The following is a 6,412-nucleotide window of genomic DNA, read 5'->3' on the forward strand; positions in this document are numbered from 1 at the left end:
CTTTTTTTGACACCGTATGCAAATGATTCCAATAGAAACTTCAAAAGGGTCAATTTTTATAAAAAAGGTTTCAAACAAGAGAGTTCAAGAAAACGCTGAGCAGAACGATAAATTAAGTCAAATAATTTCTAACAATAGACTTTCTTTCAAAACAAGAAAATAATAATTTCCAACAAAACATTTGCCGGATTACAACAATTGTTACATGCACATTGTTCCCGCACAATGAGATTTACCACAAAGCAAATTATAATTTTAATTTTATCTTGCACTTTATTAAATAGGAGAAATAAAGAAAAACAAGTCTAATTTGATATCTGGTTGGGTGTCAGTTCCATGTTTCTCGATCAATAGAATTAAAAAAAAAAAATTTATCAAAGCATTTGAGACAATTTAAGATTTAGTAAACATTATATAAAGAAAGCAAAAATCGTACAATATCTCCACATACAAAATAAGATGATATGATATAAATATAATATTCTAATCAGAATCAAAATAGTTTATGGGGAAGATCTATGTTCATGAACACTTTCGTTCCAGCAGCTGCGCAAGAGGTTGCGTACACCTGCATCTGTAAAATTTAGAGGCTACCACATATGAGGTATTTAGAACATATGTAAAGATAACCGAGAGCCTTGCATCAACAGCTTCGAATGGTTAGACCAGTCTGGAGACCACAAAAAAGGCTTACCTGAAAAGCAGGTATCTATACTCCGTGCTTGGCTCTTTGAGTTGTACTTCATCTGTAAGTGTTGATCAATTTGATTTTCTTTGCTTAATTAATAACCATCTCAGTGCTTTCAAGATATCCAAAGGAACCAGCCAAAATCAGCTTGCGAAGCAGACATGAGTCACATGACTATCGGAAAACAAGGTAACACAAGAAGGCTATATGGCACTTCTGATGTATGTCTCATTCTTTGGTCTCGCTTTGATTTTAGTGATTTCTGTTTCTTGATAAACTTCAAGTTGTGATTTGGTTTTATTAATGCGAGAGTTTGGCTATAGAAACCAAAGATTGAAGTGATGTATAAAGAATTGTTTGGTGACTGGCTAGGTCGATTTTGTCTTCGTGTCCATACGACCTCGCACTCAGTTCTACCTAATTTGGCGAAAGCAATTGAGTTTTCCGGAGTTGGGAAGAATAAAAAATTTCTGCCATAATAAAAAAATTCAATAATCAATATTAGTTATCAGGCAAACATAAAAAAAACACTACTTTTCTTAGCATAAGAAAAAATGCTTTTCTTAGCATAAGAAAAAAGCTATAACATGTCATTGTTAGCGTTATTGAAACCGCTATGTCTTCCCGAGCTATAATAGGTCTCTCCTATATCATAGTAGTTTTATAAATGCTATTATCACTAAACTATATAATAGCATTTTTTGTAGTTTGCTATTATTGAGTAACATTATAATTAAAAAAATTAATCCAGAAATTGATTTATAATTAAAAATAAATAAAAATTTATTATAATTTAATTAATTAAAATAAAGAAATTTTGTATTTATAAATTAAAATGGAATTACAATTAAAATTCAGTTTACAAAACTAAACCAGAATTAACAAAAAATTAAACCATCACATCTACCCAAATCGGTTTACACTAAACCAAATCTTAAAAAAAAACCTAAACCTTAAAAAAAGACAGCCTCCACGAGCCTTCCTCTTCCAGCCGTAATGTGATTTGCCTCCAGCCGCCTGAGCCTTCCCTCCTCCAGTCGGCTCTACCTCCTCACTGTCGTGAACTGCCGTAAAACACCGCATCCTTCCTCCTCCGGCTCTACCTTCTCACTATCTTCTTCTGTATTCTCTCGATCTCCTTCTCCATCGATGACTTTTGGGGCGAGTTCAAGAGTGGTGGTGACAGAGCGAGCTTGAGACCGTTGACGATGGAGCGAGCTCGAGACGGTGACGACTCAAATGGACTTTTCAAGGGTCCAATAATCAAATCATTATAGTAATTGAGATGTCAATCCATTTCTCAGAGTTTTGAATCAAAGATAATTCAGGTTTTCAATTAAGCTAAATGCAATCAATAAGATGAGGTGATTCAATCAAACTAACAAGTTTCAAGAACAACTAACAAGCAACTTTCAATCAAATAGATAATGGAGGAATCATGGGCATAAGATTTTGATTTCAGATGACTAAACTTTAATCTAAAATGGCAAGGTTTCAATCAACACATTCTCCTAAGTCTAGATATCAATTCTAAGCAAGTTCTCTTCCAAGATAAAAGTTCATTTACTCTCATGATCAAACATCAAATTCCTTTGGTTTGTGTCTATCAAGCAATCATAAAGAATGGATCATTCAACTTTCCTAACTCCCCTAACATCAAATCCCTTTGGTAGGGTAAGCTAAGAGCATGTTGAGTTGGCTCAGACATTTCATCGAACACCTTCCGGGCAATGAAATGTCTAGAGTTCTAAACCAGAATGGCCAACTCTAGCTTAGAATTAAGATCACTCAATCAAGCAAGGAAACATATTAATCTACTCTAAACATTCTAGATCATCACTTAATCATCCTAATCATCCTAACCCATGAATCCAAAGATGACTACTCACTCATATAAGAAATTATTATCAAGATTAGATCTTTTTCCCAAAAATGGTTTTTTTTTAGATAGAAAATAATATTTTCCCTAATTTTAGGTTTAGAGAGTATTTATAGGACTCCTAAAAACCTAGTGGGCCTCAAAAACAAGTCTGAGAAGGTCCAACAAAACATAAAAAATTGACCAAATATAAACATTGCGTGCAGGTTCGTGACCCCGCTCCATTGGGTTGCTCCAGCTTCACAGCGGGTTCGCCACCTCGCTCCGGGACGTCGCTCTTGGTCGCTCCAGCTTCACAGCGGGTTCGCCACCTCGCTCCGGGACGTTGCTCTGGCTTCCTTCGCACTTCATGGATTTGACGCGCGGTGTACCCACCTCGCTGCGAGAGGTCGCTCCGGTTCACGAAAGTTGTCGACGGGATATTGGGCCCAGAGCGGGTATGCTACCTCGCTGCGAGAGGTCGCTCTGGTACAGAGCGGGTGTCATACCTCGCTCCAGTGGGTCGCTCTACACTCCAATCGTCTAGAGCGGATGCATCAGGTCACTTCAGAACCTCGCTCCAAATCCCATTTCGCTAAGATGATCATTTTCTACTCCTTAAGAGCTCAAATGTCTCCAAATACCTCCAAAAACTCCAAAGGATGCTCCAACGCCTAATAAAGACTTATGTATGCAATATGAAACCTAAAGATGCCTAAATATTAATCTAAATGATTCAACATGTGCAAGAATGAATGACTAAAACAATGCAAATATGCAAGATATCAACTCCCCCAAACTTGTCATTTACTTGTCCACAAGTGAACTTTCAAGAGCTCATAGGAGAAGAGGTTTGAAGGTGGGAGCTCATAGCCACAAGAAACACTTCCTAGTACTCAATTTAACATCCTAAAGAAATATAGGAAATAGCATGAGCAATCTTTCTTATTATACTCTAGCTTCTCTAGGCCTATCCATACTCTTATGTCTCTACACAAGTTGTAATACTCATCACCTAACAAGTTCTTTAAACCAGCTCTCACATTGATTCACACATACACAAGGTGAATTCTCACAAATGGGCACATGATCTCAATCATTTGGCTAGGTAAGCAATGGTCTAATATGAATGAAAAGAAGGATTTAAATGTTGTCATTTCAAGGTGGTTATCACTCAAGAACAAGGAGCTTGATCATTATGCAAAATTTATTTAAGACTAGAAGCAACTCATGCATACATAGATTCATTCTCATCATTCTACCCCTTTTTTATAAGTGATTACAAGTTCTACCCTTTTATCATCATCTCAAAACCAAAATAACACCCACTCACATCACTCACCCAATGAACAATTCTTTTTTTCTTTTGACTCAACCAACTAGGGACTTTAATTCACTTTTTACAACACTTAGCTCTAACTCTTTCTCATTTCCCTCCCCACCTTCTCTTTGATTCTTTTCTTCTTTTTTTTTCTTTTTTTTTTTAAATTATAAGAGGGGAGGTTCTTTTGTACATAATCTAGAGCTTCATACTTTCCTTTTGTCCCTAGAGTTTTCTTTTCTAATGACACTATTTTGTTCATCTTTCTCATCTTTCTCACACCCCAAATCCAATATATTATCATTTAGAACACACAAACCTCTCTCACCATCCCCAAATGCTAGCTCATTTTGCTAGCAAGAGATGAGAACAAATCTATGTCGCCTCCAATACTCTCAAGATTTTGCACATGACAAGCTATCAAAAGAGGCCTCGCTCATGCAATTCAATGTTTAGTCTCAAAGAATGACTAGGGTTGTAGGGTATGGAGTGCCATTTGGGTTAACAAAGATTGATATAATGGAATAAGATAACCCAAATGTGTATGAGATCCATGATCAAGTATGAAAATGCCCATATGCAAGAGAGATTAAGTTCATTCAAGCCAAGTTCAGATTGGAGCTGATTTTTAAAAACAATGCCAATATCAAGCAAGCAAACAAGTTTCAAGAAGAGTTTTCAAGGCTCGAAGCATGAAAGCCTTTCAAGAGATGCTTAAGCTACTTGATATGTTTAACTAGGGTGTCACTTTGAGTTCTAGACATGTGTTCTTTACAAGGTTTCTCCCTATTAATGAATGCAACCTATATGTTCTAGACTCAATCCTAAAAATGCAAGTGATGCAACTACATGCTTCTTTTTGTGTTTTTCAAAATTTTCAAAATTTTTTTTGGTATTTCTATGCAAATATGCATGTACAATGCAAGACTCAATGCAATATCATCAAAGCAAACATGATCAAATACTTGATACCTCCCCCAAACTTAGTTCACACAGTCTCTGTGTTAGTAAGTTGAAAGAGATACCCAAAAGAAAGAATAAATGCAAAGAAAAACTGATATATACAATGGAAAGGTTGGAGTGGTACCTCAAGCGGAGAGTGGAGAGGGAGGATCCTTCCCACTTTCAAGAGTGATAGTGAGGACTTGAGAGAGAAGCTCTTGAAGCTTGATTGGATCATCTTGGAGCTGTGGAGTGATGATGGCCTTTGCACTTGAGAATGATGTAGATTTTCTCTTGCATTTGATCTTGTACTCAATAGCTCCATCCTTGAACTTTATTGGGTGAAGAGTGAGAGTGTGTGGCATCATATCAAGAGGTGAAGGGTGAGGTTCTTTCATCATCTTCTTCTTGCCATGAGCAGCCTTTGTGGCTCTACTCACCTCCTCCTTTGTAGCACTTTCCAAGTGCTCATCCCACATCTCTTTAGAGGACTCTCCATCGATACATTCTTTTCTACTAACAACCATTTCATCCTTGATCTTTTCAATGGAAGGTTCTCCACAAGTGATGGTTCTACAATACTCAAAATTCATCACTGGAGACTTGATTGGGTAGGAGACAGCTTTGTTCACATTGAGGAGTGTGACCTTCTTGTTGGCAAAGTCAATGCAAGCTCCTACTGTTGTGAGAAATGGTGTGCCAAGGATCAATGAGACTCTCTTCTCAGTTGCCATCTTCAAAACAGTGAGATCAATAGGGATGGTCAAGTCTCCAATCTTCATAGGGTAGTCTTTGATTAAGCCTAATGGAGTTGTTGAAGAAGAGTCTCTAAACATGAGTGAAGATGTGTTTGGCTCCATGTTCTCAATCCCAAGACTCTTCACCATCTCCATTGAGATCACATTCACACTTGCACCAGAATCAACAAGAGCATCATCAACTGTGAACTTACCAAGGGAGCAAGACAAGGTGAACTTCCCTTGGGTTTCTAGTTTTGGAATAGACTTTGGTGTGACTGGTGGATCAAGCTGCATAGTAGAGATGTTTAAGAGCTCTCCTACTTCTTCTTTGTGAGCTAGAATGTCCTTGATGAGCATCATTTGGACATGAGAATCATGCATATTCGATATATGTGGAAGCTTGACTCCTACATCTCCCATGTCTTTTCTGAACTTGGAGATCACCTTATTTTGAGCTTTAGTGAGGAACCTTTGTGGAAATGGGAGCTTTTCATAAGGTGATTGCTTAACCACATGAGCTTCTTCTAGCTGAACCTCCTTCAATTGCGTGATAGCTTTCCCAATAACCGGTTTCTCAGCTTTATGTCTAACTGGTTGCAAAACTTTTCCCTCAACCTTCTTTACAGTTTGTATCTCAACCCTTTCCACAATCTTGTGTTCAACCTTCTCCACAATCTGTGCTTCAGCCTTGGTAACAACTTATGTTCCATACATGATTCTTTCAATCTGATCTTTCTCTTTCTCATGATCACTCAACTCAATATCAGAAGTAGTAGAGAGGATAACATTGCAATACTCTTTGGGATTCTGCTCTGATTTTCCTGGTAGAGATCCCATTGGGCTCTTGGAGGTTGAAGGCATAG

This window comes from Brassica oleracea, chromosome C3 (assembly GCF_000695525.1).
Source record: "Brassica oleracea var. oleracea cultivar TO1000 chromosome C3, BOL, whole genome shotgun sequence".
Lineage (NCBI taxonomy): Eukaryota > Viridiplantae > Streptophyta > Magnoliopsida > Brassicales > Brassicaceae > Brassica > Brassica oleracea.